We start from the raw sequence: 20,909 nt of genomic DNA, 5'->3' as shown, positions 1-20,909 counted from the left end.
GTTTCTATCTCATACATTTAAGGATTCTTTCTTTCCTTATTTTTAAATCAGACTTCCATCTCGGATGCTGTAGTTTTGCTATCGATTTCCTCTTACCTTCACGGTCACAAAGGAGGTCTATGACAGACCCTGTGATCTTCTCAAAGACCATTTAGATCCCCCCAGCTCACATCCTTTTCTTAATTTTCGAATCCCTTCCAATTCCAACCCGTTTAACTCCTTTTACAAACTTCTCCAGATCCAATCATATCTATTGTTCTCCTATTTTTCAGAATAATATACCTTGCAAAATAGTCTTATCATCTAAATAATATTTTTAAGAAAAGGATTTTATATCAGAGCAATGGTTCAAGAGATGGGCTATTAAACTTAATGAAACTAAGTCGCAAAACATCACCTTCACTCTTCGGCGCATTACTCATCCTCCAGTCACCTCTACCAGTAGTGAACGTTGCCCGGCTACCTTGGGCTTTACTTAGACCGAAGACTTTCCACACACTAGACTTCAAAGAACAGAACTGAACAGACGCTATCGACTACTTAAAAGAAACTTAGACGATAGATCAAAACTCTCTCTTTGGATAACAAAAGACTGATTTATTCCTCTATTTTAAAACCCATCTGGGCGTATGGAATAGAGCTGTGGGGTTCAACCAAACGCTCCAATCTCCAAAGGATTCAATCTCTTTCAATCTTGAAATACTTCGTACTATTGTAAACGCTCCATTTTATGTCTCCCAACCTGGACTATACACACTGACCTTAACCATTTCTTTTATCGCCTAAGTCGCTGAAAACACGATGCAGGGAACTCCATTTCAACCTGCAATCTCATATAAATCCTCTAGCTCAAAAATCTTTCTTTTAGAACTCTTCCTGATAACCCGGACAAGGCGCCTTAAAAGACAGTGTGGCCTCGTGATCTCCTCTCAAGTGAAGAGAGTGACTAACCATATAATGCTTTGGAGTGTTACCACTGGGTGACTTCTCCACTCGTATACTTCTGTTATTCAATGTTACTCTGTTATCACTGTTACTTATAGCGCTAACGCGCTGATTGTAGCAAAAATAAACGCCAAAAAGAAACAAAAGGATTTAAAAAAAGAACCGGATTAGTTCAGTGGTTTGTAGTATTCCCAATTCGCAGATCCTTGCATCCAACCGCAGGCCCAAAGATTTTTCTCTACTTAGGAGCTTCTGTCCAGTAATGGTGGTCTACACCAAGAGTATACTGTCTGAAGGTTGGAAATGAAGTGAATAAATCTCAGAGTGCCGATGATCTCAGATGTTGACGCGTCTTTAAAAAAAAAAAAAATCCAACTAGGGTATTGCTAAATTTTTCTAAACTTCTAAGCAAGCCTCCTTGCTGGACATGCTCGGCATTTGGGGGGGAGGGGCATTAAAGGACAGGTGAGAGGAACAAAGTGTTTTTGAAGACCCTTTTTTTGGACTTAAACGAAATTCCAGCTTTCCGCGATTTGTCGTTTTATGTAGTATTTTGTTTTTACATTTTCTAAAAATTACTTTTTCAAACTTAGGGGACGGCAAAAGAAATATTTCCAATGGATACTTAAAATAAAAAACTTTGGCAGGATTACAAACAATATTTCCTTAATCCAGTAACAGAAATTAAAAAGTGTTATTTTAAAAAAAACACCAAAGTGTTAGTAGAAAATATTCCAAAAATCAACTATTTCAGGAAGAAGGAAAAATTTGGATAATTTTAATTTGAATTGAAGCTGGAGAAAAAAAAATGTATTGCATAAGATGATTTTAGTTAAATGAGAAGTTCAAGTCCAGGGTCAGTTATTTATATAACTCCAGTATTGCAACATCAAAGAGTGTTGCCTCTCTGGAAGGTTACTTTCACGGCGAGTTAAATAGCTCTTGCAACACAGCGCTCAGAGAACACGATGTGCACAATGTATCTCTATACAAAAATACAAAAAAAAAAAAAATGATAGATAAATAAATAAATAAAAAAAATCACAAAAAGAGGATGGGAATTTTCTAAAAAGAGAGAGGATTATAGTCGGTGGATGAGTGGGAGGGAGTGAGAGTGAGCGGGCGGCGAGGAAGGATGGAGGTCCCAAGGACACCGTACATACACGGTCATCCTGAGGCTTGCAATGCGACCAACACAACCCCAGTGCAGCCTACTACGTACAACATACTCTTGACTGTGGCAGGGACTTTTTGTTTTTGTTTGAACTCTCCACCACTGAGTGTAAACGGCAACACTGTCTTTCTAGCCAAGATTCCCCAGTTTGCGGCCTCTACTATTCACTAGCTTTTGTTCAGTCTAGTCCTACCTAATATGGAGCTTTTTGATAAGACTATTTTGTTTTGTCAATCTGGAGGTTGGCAATTTGATGGACTAGTTCAATTTCTTCAATTCAATGAGTTAAGTTAGCTTTCTAGGATATAAGCAAAGTTAAGCGCTTATTAACAACCACTTTTCTAACTATTGTTAAGGAGTGTTATTAATGGTCCAGAATTAGCCGAGGTTTGTCATTGGTAACAAGAAGCATAGAGCTGATGGATAATACCAAAATATAGGACTGTTTCATAGGCGCTACGGTAGCCGAGCGGTTAGATAAGCTAGACCCGCAAAGCTAAGATGTATTGTTGGTTTAGTGGGTTTGATTCCCCGTCTTAGGCCTTGGATTTTATTTAATGGTTAATGAGAGAAATTTATAGTAAAGTATGTTAGGTGTTTATAGGTTAGATCCGCAATGCTAAGATGTATTTGGTTTGGTTGGTTTAGTGGGTTCGATTCCCTATCTCTAAGTCTTGGATTTTATTTAATGGTTAATATGAGAAATTTACTGTAAAGTATGTTGGGCGGTTACAGGCTAGACCCGCATAGCTAAGATGTATTGTTGGTTTAGTGGGTTCGATTCCCTGTCTTAGGCCTTGGATTTTATTTAATGGTTAATAAGAGAAATTTATAGTAAAGTATGTTAGGTGTTTATAGGCTAGATCCGCAATGCTAAGATGTATTTGGTTTGGTTGGTTTAGTGGGTTCCCTATCTCTAAGTCTTGGATTTTATTTAATGGTTAATATGAGAAATTTACAGTAAAGTAAGTTAGGTGTTTATAGGCTAGATCCGCAATGCTAAGATGTATTGTTGGTTTAGTGGGTTCGATTCCCCTGGTCTAGGCCTTGGATTTTATTTAATGGTTAATAAGAGAAATTTATAGTAAAGTATGTTAGGTGTTTATAGGCTAGATCCGCAATGCTAAGATGTATTGTTGGTTTAGTGGGTTCGATTCCCCTGGTCTAGGCCTTGGATTTTATTTAATGGTTAATAAGAGAAATTTATAGTAAAGTATGTTAGGTGTTTATAGGCTAGATCCGCAATGCTAAGATGTATTTGGTTTGGTTGGTTTAGTGGGTTCCCTATCTCTAAGTCTTGGATTTTATTTAATGGTTAATATGAGAAATTTACAGTAAAGTAAGTTAGGTGTTTATAGGCTAGATCCGCAAAGCTAAGATGTATTGTTGGTTTAGTGGGTTCGATTCCCTATCTCTAAGTCTTGGCTTTTATTTAATGGTTAATATGAGGAATTTACAATAAAGTATGTTTGCGAGTCGCCTCCGTCCACGGCATCTAAACTGGTAGTTGGACGTTAAGCTCCGCCTGAAAAAATAGGCAATTACTTTACTTTTTACATTTTTAGGGCTGTTTCATTGACTATGCGGGGATGCCAGACAGGCTTCTGTTCGACACGAATAAGCCATCTGGACGACGGCCGAACAACTTACTCTCCGGCAGTTCAGCTAAATTCATTATTATAATTCTTTAAGGCGCGTTAACATCTAAGGTCTTTGGCACCCGAAGCACTGCCCCTGTTTCCAGTTAGTACTGTCTCTCTTTACAGACAATACCGTCGCATCACCGGACAGAGGAGCTGTAAGAAAAAAGATCGGTAAGGAGAGAAAAGTTATGGGCTAACAGCTGGATTTGAATCCGGGATCTTCACTTGGGAATCACAATACGTTCAGAGATTGCACTTTTTTTTTGGACTTTTCCTTCGATAAAATTCCCAAATTTTCTTCAAAGTATAGCGCATATCCTCGAAGAAAATCGTGTAAGTTAGATGGCTGTAAGAAAAGGGCGACTTTTTTCGACCTGACCTATTGCATGCACTTAACTACTCATCTACTCGAATTATAAAATTTGAATTTTCAGAGTAATCCAGTTTTTCCAAGTGGTATTATAATGGGCACACACAATGACCAGTTTGTAAACTCGATTAAATCACTTCCTCCTACTAATTGAGTAATCGAAAGTAAGAAAAAACACACTTTTTTTAAACAATCGACCTCACAATTTTCCCCAACCGGTGGAAATCGCCAATAGAACACCCCCAATGCTCTAATTTAAATAATATTTAGAATATTTTAAACTGTAGAAAATAATTATTATAATGCTGTGCCCACTATCAGATAGAAGCTCAGTTCTAAGATATCATTTCCAACAACATGTAATTCTATATTAGACACATGTAGTCTACCACGCTTGCAGACTCTTGCTTTTTCTTAGCATCTTAACTTTTTTATTTCCTTTACTTCTGAATCATATTCTTCACTGTTCTCTTTTGCAGAAAATTTTATATTTTTTTTGTAAACATTCTTTTATAATTTATCAAAGTGTATTTTATTATTTTATATATTTCTTGTTGGCAATGATAGTGTTTACTGTACATGCAGTGGTGCACTAACCGGAACCTTATTTTTAATTTTTTTAGAAACACGAGCTTAAATTATTATTATTGTTGTACTTCCGTTTGTTAGCGCGCTTCTTTTTTTTGTTACTCGTTTCTTAATGTGTATTAATTATTAATATTCTTGTATTAAATATTATTGGCTGATGTTTTTACTATATGCTCATAAAATACTCGATAAAAGGATATGTTATAAATGTTTAGTTTTTACCGGATATATCGTCCAAAAAAAATTGTCTATGTTCCCGCAGTCTAAAAGAGCCCTAAAGAGGGAGAATATATTTCTGCATGCGGGATATGTAGACTACAATACATGCACTATACAAAATAAACAAATGCAATATATATAATACTAATTTACAAAATATTTAAATTTCAGAAGATGACTATTAATAATTTAGTTAACAACGTTAAATATTCACTTTAAAAAAACCTAAAAATGTCTTGGGGTAAACGCTTAGATCATCCTAGAGGCGCCACGTTAGCCGAGCGGGTTAAGAGGCGAGACCTGCAAAGCTAATATGTATTGTGGTACTGGATTCGATTCCCTGTCTTTAGGCCTTGGATTTAATTTAATGGTTAAATGAGAAATAAGTAAAGTACGTTTGCAAGTCGCCTCCGTCCACGACTCACCTAATTAGGTGTTTGGACGTTAAGTTAAAAATAGGCGATTACTTTACTTTACTTTACTTTAGATCATCCTTTTGTTGTGATTGTATTGGCTAATTCTCTCCATTCATCTTCGATTTTAGGAAGTTTTCGAATTTTTCCTTGTAATTGTAGACCAATGTGCTCCACGATCTTGGCTTCCACCTAAGTTGTTGATTGACTTTAAAGCAAGTTTGACTTCATGCTTTCCATGGTAGCTCAGCAATTGTTGAGCCTCTTGTTGAAGGTACCCAGTGGCAGCCATTTTCAATCGTATCTTGTCATTTTCATCTACCTTAATATGAGGATGCCAAAATCTTGGTAACACATTTGGACTTGAGATCGTCTATTGTAGGAAATATTTAGCTCCAGAGGTTGTGTCCCGTTTTTTTCTTTAGCCACATTATCTACTTACCTTGTTTTCTGCGTCGCCTAAATGTCTTGTGCGCGTGCGGAAATTCCGGATTAGAATTTTTTTTGTAGTTTTTAACCATTTTTTCATACAAAAATATTTTCAAGTTAAATTCTCGTTAACTCCAGATTTTTATTAATTTAAGGAGGAAAATAATGTAACTTATTTTAGGAAAAATTCCTTGATCCCTATTTGTTATTTACTGTTTAAATAGATAGGCAATCATATTTCTAAAGTTCATTGATTATTTAATTATAAATTAAAATTCGTCAGGCGATTTATTTAAAAAGTGAGAACTAGGGCGGCGGATACGAGGGAGAGTATGATGTGAGTGAAGGAAGAAGACGAAACAGATCTATCTGGCAGTGCCATCACATCGCGCCTCTGACCATGGCCTTTTAAATCTCGCCTCGCCTGGTTACCTCAGGAGCGTGGCGGCCCCTTCCTTTTAAATTCTACCCCCTCTGATTTATTAGGCTGTTGCCCTACATATTGTCCTGCGGTCCTTTAAGTAAGAAAAAGTTATTTTTTTGTCAATTTTACAGTCTGCCCCGTGCAATGTATATCTAGAATTTTTCAATCTTTAATAATTTTTTTTATGGTTTCCTTAAAGTAGAATATTGAAATCTTTATCTACCATTTCAAATTCTAAGTTTCAAATAAGTCGTGTGGGTGTCCACACCAGATTTCTTTTCCATTTAGAATCAATATTACAGAAAGGAAACTATACTTTCGTCTCCTTTTTCAGGCAACCAAAAAAGAATTTATGAAAAGCTGACAACGGTACAAACCCTAAAAACATGCCATTAAAATCTATGCACCAATAAAAATGTCATTTTCCGTTAGGCCCTAAAGTTCTATTATTGATTCTAGTCGGGCGAACCTCCTTTATTCTGCCATAAAAATATTTTTTACCTTTAACATAGTTCCCACCAACTGTGTTTACATGTTGTAAAAACAGAAGTCTTTTACCATATTTTCTATTATTTATTTACATTATTTTCTTGTTAGATGTAAGTATTCTCAAAAATCTACTAAACAACCTAAAGACAAACAAAAATTATTCTCTAGAATATTAATACGATAAATATGGGATAAAATACAGTTTCTGCTTTTTCATATTCTAGCGGAGAAAGATTTTAACTGAATATGGGTGCTACCTTCTCAAATTGTAAATAATTAACTTCTCAGATTTGTTATTAATTGCATTTTTGTTTTTCTTTGTTGCAGGTGAGTGAAAAATTCTGCTTGTTTTTGGTGATAAGATTTTGGGTAATGTAGCTAAATATGTTTATATTATTCTGGTTTATATTATATTCCCCATACTAGACTGTAAAGACAAGAAACTAACCAACGCTACTACTTGACAAACGTTCGAAACTTAACCTACATAATAAAAGACTCTTATATCTACTGTTACTGCGACCCATTTGGTCATACGGCCATCGAAGTATGGGGATCGACTAAGCGTTCCAACTCACTACGCCTCCAGACATTACAGTCAAAAATACTTCGAAAACTTCTTAATGACCTCAAAATCCCTTTCATTACAGATCTAGCTAACACTCATTTCTTCAAATTTCATTCCTCTACAGCAGCTCATCCTAACCCTCTCATAGAACACCTATCTTCCTTCACATTACCAACGTAATCCTCTAAGGAGGTTGAAGAGAAGATGGTCTCGTGATCTTCTCTTATCGTGAGAGCAAAGCACGTTACTGGAGTGACACCACTGGGTGCCTTCTCCGCTCATGATTTTCTTATATTTCTTCTTCTTTTTTTTACCATATTTAAAAGATTAAAAAAAATATATATATATTATATTCATGGTTGTGGGTTTCAAGACTTCGTCTTGGATTTGATACCTTATCATTCTTTAGTCTTCCATTCTATCTCAGGGAGCACCTTCCTCAGAGATTCCTCTCTGAGCCCAAAACGATGACGACTCTTCCAAAACCAGTCTTCGGGTGAATGCCTTGCACAGACACCAAATACACCTTTCTCTATGTCTCTTCTTCTTCACCTTAGCCTTGTAAGCCGTCCAATTTTCCAGTCATCCTCTTATTTTGGGATGATCCTATCTCGGTATGTTCTTTACTATAAACGCTGACTTTAATTTCTTCAAAGATATAGCTTCAATTTTATTAATTCTCATCCCCGATTTAGTCTGGTGCCTCCTCTGCCTCTTTATAAGAATCTTGGATTTTATACGAGAAAATTTGGAATACAGTTCATTCGCTAACCACTTCCGTTCAGTAACACCTAATCGGCTGTAATAACCTGGTTATAATCAAGTTTTGGGATTTGAGCTAAATGTTGTTCAAAATTATTATTGTTACGAAAAAAGAAAAAGGGAAAAAATATAATTTTAAATTAAAAACAGAACATCCTGGGAATAGGGGAGCCATTAATTAATTCCTACAGATGTACACAATTTAGACGCCAATATTATATACAGATGAGTTAATCAATAAAACTTATTAGAATATTAATTAGAATGAATATTATTTATGAGGGCATTTTTTTGGGGGGAGGTAGGGAAAATATTAAATGAGTGTAAATATAGGGGAGATGTGTATGCATATATAGACACGTGGTGAACAGGTGGGCCGGGTCACGTGGCCTGTGTTCTTTATAGTGGATGTTTAATTAGAGTATATAATGTATAGATATGGTGTGGGCAATGTATGGTTATGTTAGGAGGCCCACATTTATCTTCTTCTGCACACAGCCTCAAGGTTATTATAAATAACCTAAACTTATAATGTAACCTTCTCCTTAAGCAACAGATATCACCTGTTCTCTTGTTGTTACCTGCATAATTTTTTTTTTTTTTTTGTAACCTCCCCCTTTCTTTGCTATGGGGAAAAAAACCATGGTTCTTTTACTGTATTCATTGCTTCAGATTATCGTCAAGACAGACATGATTGTGCTGAAAGCTTCTTCTTTGCTGCAATCTGTATTTACTAAAAACAAAATTATTTTCTTCAAATTGTTGACAGCAAAAATAACTTACAACCATTTTACCATCCACTGGTCTTCAACATTCTACCAGTTACTTATTGCCCACGTCTTGGGCTGGCTCAAAGTATCAGAGGCTTCCTACCTCAATGCGGGGCTCAATTAACCCCCACGCTAGCTTAGCTTAGATTTTACATAATCTGAATATTGATTGATTTGTAACTTTATTATTGAATCACTTTATTTAGCTGCGCGCGATTGATTGGTTTAGTGTAATACTTTAGTAGTCTATCTTTCGTAATAAATTAGAATCTTAATATTCTCTTAAATTTATTACTAGAATTTGCTCTATCGTTCGTAACTTCTAAATTAAATTTTAATCCGTGATTATTTGTTTGTTTTATTTTTGGTACTCGACGTTGTTTTCATTGAGATAGTTTAAGGGCAGTTTTCCCAAAAATATTTCATGCGTAAGAAAGTAATTATTTAATTAAATAAATTAATTTAGTTGCATGACAACGCTTGCCCTCTCTTTTTAGAAAATTAACGTCAAAAAATTAAATTAATTTTGAGATCGCAGTTCTACTTTACCAACCGTCTTGCCAACTGATCTTTTCATCTGGATTACTTTTCTCACTTGTAGAAAGTTCATCACAGACAGGACCTAAACCCGATGATTCAATTTTTATTAATTTTGGGATAAATCGTCTTATACAGTCGAACCTCGCTTAACAAGCATAATTCGTTCCAGAACCTTACTCGTTAAGCGAAATACTCGTTAAGCGAAACAATTTTTTTCATTTAAATTAAAATAAAAGGGGATAATTGGTTCCATGCAAAAAAAATATTGATAAAATTTTTTTTTATAACATTTATTTCGAAAAAATTATATACATATGTACATATGATGTAATATAATATAAATTACATATATTAATTGAGATAAATATGTACATTCATAATTAATCCTTTTTAATTATAAATTTTTCCAATGTTCCTTGTTTCTGCCGTCGCTTCAAAATGTCTTCAAAATGTGACACAGCATTATCATTAAATAAATTTATAGATCGCATAGCCACAGCCTTATTCGGGTGATAGTTTTCTACGTGTGTTGCAACAGTTTCCCATGCTTTCAACATTTCTCTTATTGCGCTGGAAGATTGTTGTTCCTCTGATATTTTCTCCTCTTTGTCTAATAAATTCTCTTCCACCAATTCTTGGTTGTGAAATGTGTTGCAACTCAACAAGTTCCTCTGTGGATAGCTCTTGACTATGATCTGCTACAAGCTCATCAATATCATCTTTATCAACTGTCAATCCCATATCCATGGCCAAAGACACAATTTCATTATCTAGAGATTCCACAGGTTCGGATTCAATCGCCTCAAAACCAGATTCGACGAGGATTTCAGGCCAGAGCTTCTTCCATGCAGAAATTAGAGTTTTTTTGGTAACCCCGTCCCACGCCTTGTCGATTATCTTGAGGGATGTAACAATATGGAAGTGGTATTTCCAAAATTCTCGCAAAGTAAGGTTTGTCTCTTCAGTCACCTCAAAACAATGTTCGAAGAGACCTTTAGTGTACAGTTTCTTAAAGTTGGAAATTACTTGTTGATCCATAGGCTGAAGTAACGGTGTAGTATTAGGAGGCAGATATTGAATTTTGATAAATTGAAATTCGTCAAGAAGATCATTTTGTAGACTTGGAGGATGAGCGGGAGCATTGTCCAGTACAAGCAATCTAAGCCTTTCTTCTCTGCCCAGGTCAACTTCGTTACAATATTTAAACACAAATGTCACTATATGGACTTTCCCTATACACCACTCATTCGGTGAAGTTCGGTTTCGACTGTATCAGTGCATTAGATACGTGGAGAATATGAAACGCATATGCGTAAACAGGAATGACTAATCGAAGAATGCGCAGTTTTCGATGAGTCAGCGAAAACTGCGCAGTCAGCGAAATGTCATTAGAAAACTATCGTTATGCGAAACATCGCTCGCTATAAGAATCAATTTGTTTTACTCGTTATGCGAATTACTCGTTAAGCGAGGTGCTCGTTATGCGAGGTTCCACTGTATTTTTTATGCATAAAAATGTCCTGTTATTGATGACACTGCTGAGGATTACCAAATGGACCCACAGAGTAACAGACGAGGAAATCTTAAGAGGAATCAGAAAGAACAGAGAAATGTTACTTAGCATAAAGAAAAGGGGAAAAACTAATGAGAAATCCCAAAATACCAACTGCTACAACTCGAGGGGCAAGATTGAGAGAAGAAGAGGACTGGGTCTTGGGCTAAGAAACTTATAGGGGAATGGACCAGAGTTTAAGAACTATCGAAGATCTGGTACATACCAGCAGTAGACCGTGAAACATATGGCAATGTGATTGCCATCTTCTAATAGTGTGGATCAGCCAGATGAAGAAGATTAATGAGCACTTATTTTGATTAAATTTTGAAAATTAATTGAGTTACATAATTTAAAAAATCTCCCTCTAGCGTAGGCGTTCAAAGGAGAGATTCATTCTAAAGAGTTGTTTAGCGTAACGTACGATTTTATAAATTATATGTTGTTAGTTAAAATGAAATTTAGTTATGATATAAGCTGGGCTAAGCTAGGTTTAGCTGGGTTTAAAATGGACTTATGCTTATGCTTATGGAATGCTTATATAAGCAGGCCAAGTTTTTTAAAAAAAACTTTTTATTTATTTGACAAACGGATGTTTTCATTGGAAACGCAAAATAGTTTACCTGGGTTTAATTAGGTTTGGCGCAGGGTTGCAGCTGGGCCTTTTTATCTCTTCAATTTTATTACCATGAAAGTTTGATTCTTGTTTGTAAACATGTTCTATACCCAGGGATGGCAAACTTTTTTGAGACGTGGGTCAAATTTTGTTCATTTTTATTTTTAGTACTAGCTCGTGGGCCACTAATGCCCACGAGTTAAGTTTAAGTTCTCATTTGCACAAGAGTTAAGTTTAAAAATTTTAAACTGAATATTTTCAAAACTAAACATATTTAAAAAATTCAGTTGACTTAACGGGTAAAACGGGACGAAACAAGTGGCTATGGAAGTCTCTTTTTTTACAAACATAACCTGAACAAAAGTGTGTTTTATCTGAAGAAAAATCTAAATATGGTTATTTGCTTTGGGTTGTCGATTTTCTTAACAAACAAAATATGAGTAAAATTATACATTTTATTTGATATTTTGTATACACTTTTGCTTTATTTCAAATACTACAAAAGCATTTGTCATCATTTGTATTTTAGAACTGTAATGATCAAACTAAAGGTTATAGATATAGCATTTAAATTGCTTTTGTGTCCAATGCGTGATTGAAAAAAAATACAGATAGAATATAAATTATCCACACAATTAGAAAATTTAGAATATAAATTATCCACACAATTAGAAAATTTAGAATATAAATTATCCACCACAATTAGAAAATTTAGAATATAAATTATCCACCACAATTAGAAAATTTAGAATATAAATTATCCACCACAATTAGAAAATTTAGAATATAAATTATCCACACAATTAGAAAATTTAGAATATAAATTATCCACCACAATTAGAAAATTTAGAATATAAATTATCCACCACAATTAGAAAATTTAGAATATAAATTATCCACCACAATTAGAAAATTTAGAATATAAATTATCCACCACAATTAGAAAATTTAGAATATAAATTATCCACCACAATTAGAAAATTTAGAATATAAATTATCCACCACAATTAGAAAATTTAGAATATAAATTATCCACACAATTAGAAAATTTAGAATATAAATTATCCACCACAATTAGAAAATTTAGAATATAAATTATCCACCACAATTAGAAAATTTACATCAACCCTCGTAAACAAACAAATGGTTGCCTAGCAATTGTGGGTCAGTAAAAAAGCTTTCCGCAGGTCAGTGTCTGTCCCGCGGGTCATAGGTTCGCCATCACTGTTCTATACTAATTATGCCTTATTTTAATTCAATTGATCGATTCTTGAGTATTAATTGTTAAGTATACCCTCTGAAACCCGCAAAAAAACGTTCAGAGCAAGACTTTAGCTTTAACCTTAACGTGTCATTTACTGCATGTACGCCGCCCTAGACAAGTTCTTGTTGCGAATTTATTGCTTTGATACTGTGAAATCTTTGTTGATTCTAAATCACTGTAGGATATTTTAAGTTTGCGTTTGTGAATGAGTGTATTTAGTACAGAAGACAGCTGGCGGCTGGCGATGTGATTGTAACAGACCGGAACCACTCTCTTTCGCTTCGTAAAGTAAATGTTCATCGTCTGTAACCTAGCCTTCTTTTTGTGTAACCATTATCGTCTTCTTCTTCCACCTCCTTCTCCTTGCTCCGTAGCAAACGCTGCTATTCTGTTTTCATTCTTTATAAAAATTATTCGCCTAGAAATTGGAGTGAAAAGTTAATTAGTGACTTTTAATTAAACATTTTATATGGATGTGAAGTTTTAAAGGAAATCGATGGTACTTGACTTCCTTTGTACACATTCTTCAGGGTCGATTTATTGGCTGGTTTACTGCACCTTTGATTGTCATAAAATATTACGTAATAGCGTTAATACACAAAAATTGGCACCTTATAAAGAATTACAATGCCAAATAACTCCTACAGCATCTTTTAGGAGTGTTCAGGGAGTGGCCATATCTTGCCACAGAGGTTCGGGGGCCAGTATTTTGGACTTGGGATCTAATCGCCTGACATTAATTATTGTTCAAAAATTGTCATTGGCCCAGTTTTCGTTTCAATAACTGGTTGAATGAAGAAGTGTGTGTGTGTGCTAAAATATAAAGTGCTAAATTGCGGAAATGTTGAATTAACTGTGTGTTTAGGAGGGGGAAGGTATTTTGGAAGTAGGGGGAAATTATTCTTCCCCTAATAATGTATGTGGATTCCAAAAATGGCTCCTGGTAATTTCTGTGAACTTCGTGGGATTTTGGACAATACTTAGGGAAAACATATTGATCCGTTAGGCTCGAGAATCATATAGAGGGGTTTCTAGGGTTCTGAATGATCTTCATGATTGAGTATTTCCATAGTACATATATCAATCCTTTCAAAGAGGCAGTTAATAGGTAGTTTTAGTAGAATATTTAAAAAACAGCGAAAATCTATAAAATATTTTATAGATTAACCTAGAATTATACAATCTAACCAGTAAAGTAAAGTACAGTAAAGTAATTGCTTTTTTTTTCAGACGGGGCTTAACGTCCAACTACCAATTAGGTGACAGTGGACGGAGGCGACTAGCAAACATACTTTACTATAAATTTCTTTTATTAACCACTATCTAATAAAATCCAAGACCTTAGACCGGGAATCGAAAATCCAGTACCACAATACATATTAGCTTCGCAGGTCTCGCCTCTAACCGCTCGGCTACCGTGGCGCCCAACTAACCAGTATTTCATACCCAGTCTCAAGCTTATATTATAAAAAAAAAAAATGGATGTACTTGGTTCACCTAATAATGTAGCCACGTTATGCTGCAAACGATTGCAGTTTGTTCATGTCCACTATTGCGTGTCAAAAATTAAGAAGAGACAGGAACTTAGGAGTAGGAAATGATAGACCTTAAGAGACCAGTCTGGGGAAAGAATATGCGAATAATATCCTTCTTTACGCCTCCTTTGTGAGGGAGAGAGAGGGGGTGAGAGACAGAAAGAGAGAGAGAGAGAGAGAGAAATGCATGCACATTGCAGAGAACGACACCTGCTGCAGTTTGCTGTGGTGTTCACAGAAAGTTCCAAGGACCTCGACTGTCTTGTCCTCTAGCCCGATCTCTTTAACTTGACCATCTGACATTACACTATATCAACTCTGGGCTCTCCTCTCCTGATCTTTCTCTCCTCCTTTTTGCTTCCTTTTAAGGTCTTTTATTTTGCCGTTCTCTTTTACTTAATTATCAGTTCTCAGTAGTTAGTTGTCTCTCTCTTTTTATAAAAATATATATACAAAGAACTCTTATTATATTTCTGGCAGAAATTTCTATCAATTACGTCATAATTTTAACTTTGAACTCGCCAATTTTCACGTAACCTATATTAAAGTATCCTTTTTACAAATTTCATACGAATCTTAATCCTGTTTAGAAATTTTCATCTTAAATTTGCGCTGCTGAAAATTTGAAGTAAACGACTTGGTAAAATAACTATAATTTTTAAAATATTTATTAAAAAAAATAAAATCTTATTTTTTTTTTAGTTTAATGCGCGTCAACATAAGCAAACATTGGCGCCCGGAGCCTTTTTTTTTTAGTGCAAAGAAGTTCTTAGGAAATGGTAGATCTAAGAATCAAGTCCTAAGCTCATGGATACTTGTGTAAAGCAATTTTCTCCAAGATAGGCGTCCTCAAAGGCTTTCCCGGTTGATTCTCACCAGCTGTTAATTTTGTCTTAAGATTATATCCCATATTACTTTGTATTTCAATCAGATCTAGAGTATTTGGCTGGCCATGCCAAAAGGTACGATTATATTTTTAACATTCAGTCATTTAAAAAATAACGAGCATCTTCTTATTGGTTCGTATCTTCAATTGTCTATTAAGAATCGATCACTGAATAATTTAACTGGATCACTGACGTAGAAAGTTTAAAGTCTAAACAAACTTTAATTGCAAGGAGCCATTGTTGTGACTGCATATTGTTTAATTTATCTGATAATCATAACTTAAGAATAATCATTTTTTGCTAATATCAGTTTTAGATTTTTTGGTAAATTTCAATATGTTTAAAAAAAAAAAATCGATCTAGTCCACTTCGAACGGTGTACAGTGTTTGGTATTTAAATGAATGAACTGAAATTTGGCACCATTTTAAGTTATAACCAAATATCTTAAGTTAGGTATGCAGTATGCCTATCCTGAACAAATAGATCCGCTGTAACTTAACCCTTTTTTGGGCTTAAAATGCTTCAATAACAACAAAATTACAAAGTTTAATGGTTCAACTACTAAATATCTGTATAACTATGTATACTATCACGCACAGTGTTGGTGTATTGCATGTAATGCATACCTCCCAAACAGTGCTAACTTTACAAGGCTTAGGTCAGATATAATAATCTGTATATACAGGGTGTTCATTTTAAGACCGCCCAAATGCATTTCATGCTCAAACGGTTAATCTGACCGAAAATTGGTAGAGGAAAAATTTGTTGCCCGTCACCTCTAGTTTCAGAATATGTGTCTTGTTTTTAGATTCCTGCCTGCATACGCGGCTGACGCGCGACCAAAAGTGAGGGTTTGCAGTTGACCCCCCATTTTCATGTACACAGTTTTAAAGAGTATAGAAAGTTATGAAAGAAACCGGAAACCGCAATTCGATATCTTCAAAATTAAAGGTGCTAGGCCATTTCAAAATCTGGTATTTATTAATCATATTTCAGTTTTTTTAACTTGTTATCAAAGAGAAAGAAGAGCACGCGATAGGTCATTTTTATGTATTTTTTCATCCCCTTTCTACTAAAAATATTGCCAAAGCAGTAAAGCTAGTTTTTTTCTTATTATCGGCAAATAAGTCGCTTTTCCGAGTGATTTTTCTAAGAAAAATTAAATGTTAAGAGCTTTAGATGTTCTCAAGCATACACAAAATGGCTAAAAATTAATTTTACATCTGTTACAAACAAGAAGGTTTAATAATTATTTGGTAATTTTGGGAGAGTTGGGTTTAATTACCAAAAAAATCAATATCTTTCATGTAAAGCATCAAACTTATTCCTTAATTTATCAAATAATGCACTTTACTCAATTTGTGAAGCATGTACTGTGGCTGCAAAGATGCCTCCTCTGGCTCGCAAGCCAGGTTAGCCAGGAGGTTATCAACTGCTCTCTGTAGCTGAGGAAATGTATGGAAAGGAAGAAAATACCATCAGAAGAGTTTGTTAGTCCATTGTAAGAAGGAAATCAGTGGAGAATTAGGTCGAACGTGGAGTTCTTATGAATTTACACGAGTTATCGGCTTTCAATAGGGTCAGATATTACCCCTATCATTGGTGTAAGAATTTTCCGATTACATAGTTCTGCCATTGTGGATATATTGTGATTATATCGTCTAAAAGTGGTGTGCATTACACCAGATTGAATCTAATCCCTCATTCTAATATAATAAATAAAGGGTTGGGAGAAAGACAGCTGTAAACATATTTTGTCTTAGTTTACATATTGGTCTTCCCAGTAAAGTCTAAACTAACTTAACAGAATTCCCTCCAACAAACTTGGTCTGCGTTGCTGTTAAGACAATATTCAATCTGGGCTATAAAATTCTTAAAAAATAATAGAAAAAATCATGTTTTTGTTCTGATAAACGGAAATTTTATTAAAAATTATCATTATCGTATATATATAGATGTTTGTGTTCCCTAGATTCTGTTTATTTAAAGATAAATCAGTTAGTTTTAGGCAGAGTTCTTTTAATAATAAAATTGTACAATATATAATTTAGTATTGAAAAATTTTGTTAGGCCCTCAGTGTAGAACAATATCTTAGATTTTATCGGCCCTTCTAGAAGTGTAGAGCGAGAAGTAAACATAAGTGAAGTCCTGGTTCTCTGACATCATCAATTTACCTCTGATAATGAATGAAAATTCGAAATCGGTCATGTACACAATAAACGTGAGTGCTGAGAGGGAATGAAAAGATAATTTAATATTTTGACAATGATTTTTTTTTAGTTAAAAAGGTAAATTTTGAATGTAATTAGATTTTCTAAAGTTGGCCCTACTGCTCAGATTGTTTTGAATTCTTAAATTCAATATATATATATACAGGGTAACCATAGTTACAGGCTCCACCCACTTTTTTTTTAACGGCGGGAAATTTCGAAAAAATAAAAAACACATATTTAATCATTTTTAGTCTAGTTTATTTTCAGTGATTGACCCATTTTTTTAAACCCTTGTATCTCGAGATACAGCATCTAACTTTTGTTTTTCAAACGGAACGTTATATTTTTTGTTGCATATTTTTGTAGTATTTGATCTCCTAAAAACAACAAAAAAAATTTTTTTGAAATCGGTTAGGTTTTTCAAAAGTTATGGTAATTTAAAATATGAAAAACAAAGTTCAGTTTACTGTCAAAATTACGTTATTTTTTTTAAAGAATCTGTTCAGACTTGGCACAATCAACGGATAGGCAAGCCAAAACTCTGGACTCCTACGCTTTGCTTGTAGCAGCACTTATGATGGCGAAGTCAAGATCTAGGCAGGCTAGAGTGCATTATTTGATAAATTAAGCAATAAGTTTGATCCTTTACATGAAAGATATTGATCACTTAAATATGTGGCAGGAAGTTTCCAATTTTTTTGGTAATTAAGCGCAACTCACCCAAAATTACCAAATAATTATTAAACCTTCTTGTTTGTAACAGATGTAAAATTAATTTTTAGCCATTTTGTGTATGCTTGAGAACATCTAAAGCTCTTAACATTTGATTTTTCTTAGAAAAATCACCCAAAAAACGACTTATTTCCCGATATTAAGAAAAATACTAGCTTTACTGCCTTGGCAATATTTTTAGTAGAAAGAGGATGAAAAAATACATAAAAATGACCTATCGCGGGCTCTTCTTTCTCTTTGATAACAAGTTAAAAAATTGAGATATAATTAATAAATACCAGATTTTGAAATGGCCAAGCACCTTGAATTTTGAAAATATCGAATTGCAGTTTCCGGTTTCTTTCATTACTTTTTATACTCTTTAAAAACGGTGTATATGAAAATGGGGGTCAACTGCGAACCCTCACTTTTGGTCGCGCGTCAGCCGCGTATGCGGGCAGGAATCTAAAATCAAGTCACATATTCTGAAACTAGAGGTGACGGGCAACAAATTTTTCCTCTACCATTTTTCGCTCAGAACAACCGTTTAAGCATGAAATGCATTTGAGCCGTCTTAAAATGAACACCCTGTATATTATTTTCAATCAGCATGTCGAAAAGACCCTTTACAGTTGTCTCACTAACACACGTTGACCATGTTAACAACAATGAATTTCCCAGTAATAAATGATATGCTATGAAATATAGTGTTATAACCACCAGAGTGCGAATTGAAAAAATGTGTTTCAATAATCAGCCATATATCCTTGTCCAATCTAATACTGCTTGTTTAAATGAATCGAGAGGTACATGTATCGATTAGTTGAAGATGTATGTATTGTATGTCAACTAAATTTTTGTAAAGCCGCAAGCGGTTCTGCTTTAAATAAAAAGAGGTAAATTGTGACGCCATATTTTTTTTTTAAAGCAAAAAAAATAGAATATCATATTATCTAGATAACCGTGTCTAAAGAAAAAAAGAACAATATTTCCCAGTGCTAACTTGATATTCTTTTTACAAAAAAAAAAAAAAAAAAAATTCTACGTTAGCACATTCTTAGCACAATGGTGTCTTTTTATTGCTAGTCTTATTGAGTTTTAACATTTTATATATTTCTTTTCTCTGCTTTAAAATATCTTCTTCCTTTTTTTGGCGAATAAAAAAAGTATTGTACCTAAACTATCAGTCAAGGTCAGTAAATATCATCTTGACATTATACTTCAAATAAGGCGATAACTTTTGAGAATACGTCAACAATGGTAAATATTTTAGTAATGATTTTTGGTGAATATCGGAGGTGCGGTCTTAAATAATAACAACTTTTTTGTTTTATACCAACGTTTCGGTAATTTTTACTACCTTCTTCAGGGTCTGTACATAAGGAATATTACACTAATATAGATATAAAATTGAAAAATAAATAAATATATAAATAAATATTATTTCTAAAACATAAAATTAAATAGATAGATAAATATAGAAAAATATAATTTGGAAAGACTTACAATATAAAAAAATGTTTGTGAAGTTTAATGTAAAGCTACGAGTATATCATCATAACTTAAGGGTAACGAAGCGGCAGATTTATTGGCCCGGGAAGGCTCTGCGGGATACTTCGTTGGCCCGGAGCCCTGTTTTGGGGTTCCGAAGTGTGTTAAGACTGTGACCATTAACTTATGGGTGCAGAGTAGGTCTCAGGAGTGGGTGGCTTGCAACCACTGGGCAGAGACAGGCGAAGGAGTTTTATTAAAGGCTATTCGCCGAGGCTGACTGCAGAATTAATCCGTCAAAGCCGTGGGGCTATCAGGATGATTGTAGGCCTATTAACTGGCCACTGCAGACTCAGAAAACACATGCATCGCATGGGCCTGGCAGATGATAGCCTCTGTAGGTTCTGTCAGGAAGAGGAGGAAACGGCACTACACGTGTTGTGTCAGTGTGAGGGGCTCGTTTGGCTAAGGATGTTACTTCTCGGGGAGGAAAAACCAAGGCCTGTGAGTTTTACCCAAAAAGTCACTCTCCAGCATTAAGAGTCTAATTAAAAGGACAGGTCTGGAGGGTGAGCTTTAAAGTTAGGGGAGCCACAATAGACCCAAAGGGGTCGCAGTGGCGTAGGCCCTGAGGCCGCCCTAGTCTAATCTAATCTAATCTAATCATCATAACTGTTAAGGAATTCACGGAAAAGCGGGTTTATAATAGAGGTAAGGGAGGGGTGAAAACAATAGGGCTGGAAAAACCTAAGGAGTGTGGTGAGTAATTTGTTAAGTTACTGTTTGAAGAATGTTATTGTAAAAATTTGAAAGATTGTTCTTGTCTGTCCTAAAGTTGATGGATTTTTGTTGTTTTTTTAATGTGTATCATTTCTAATATGTTCCGTTTGTTTCCGGTTGGTGTTAGTTGCAAATATGGAAGTGTTGTCAAAGTCAAATTGGTGTTGTAAGTCTAGATGGTGTTTTAGTGAAGGTATCATTATGTTCTTTTTTTTTAGTTTTGCAGTCGTGTTGGTGTTGGTGCGAGTCTCTTGTTCAGATATTGGTGATGTTTGTCCAACGTATGTGGCGACACAATTTTTGCAAAAGATTTTATAAATTACATCTGAAATTACATCATAAAATTGTTTTTTATTTAAGACCGCACCTCGATATTCACCAAAAATCGATCTATCAACAACGGGTCGAAAAAAAAACAAAAACCATAACCATTATTTTAGTAATCGTAATGTTGTGGCAAATCGGACGCCTCAATGGAAATTCTTGACTTTTATTTTGGGTGGGGTAGGGCAATTTTTTGGTTC

General features: G+C 34.6%; 1 protein-coding gene across 3 annotated transcripts in view; it reads left to right on the top strand.

The window, feature by feature from the left end:
• Positions 1-20,909, top strand: part of EcR (Ecdysone receptor) — a 310,735-nt gene that overhangs the window by 230,671 nt on the left and 59,155 nt on the right. The gene's annotated exons all lie outside the window — the stretch shown is intronic.

Source organism: Rhodnius prolixus, unplaced genomic scaffold, assembly GCF_049639745.1.
Source record: "Rhodnius prolixus isolate KJV_2025 unplaced genomic scaffold, Rpr scaffold_7, whole genome shotgun sequence".
Lineage (NCBI taxonomy): Eukaryota > Metazoa > Arthropoda > Insecta > Hemiptera > Reduviidae > Rhodnius > Rhodnius prolixus.
Note: the sequence above shows the minus strand (reverse complement) of the source record. Positions and strands in the feature narration are given on the sequence as shown.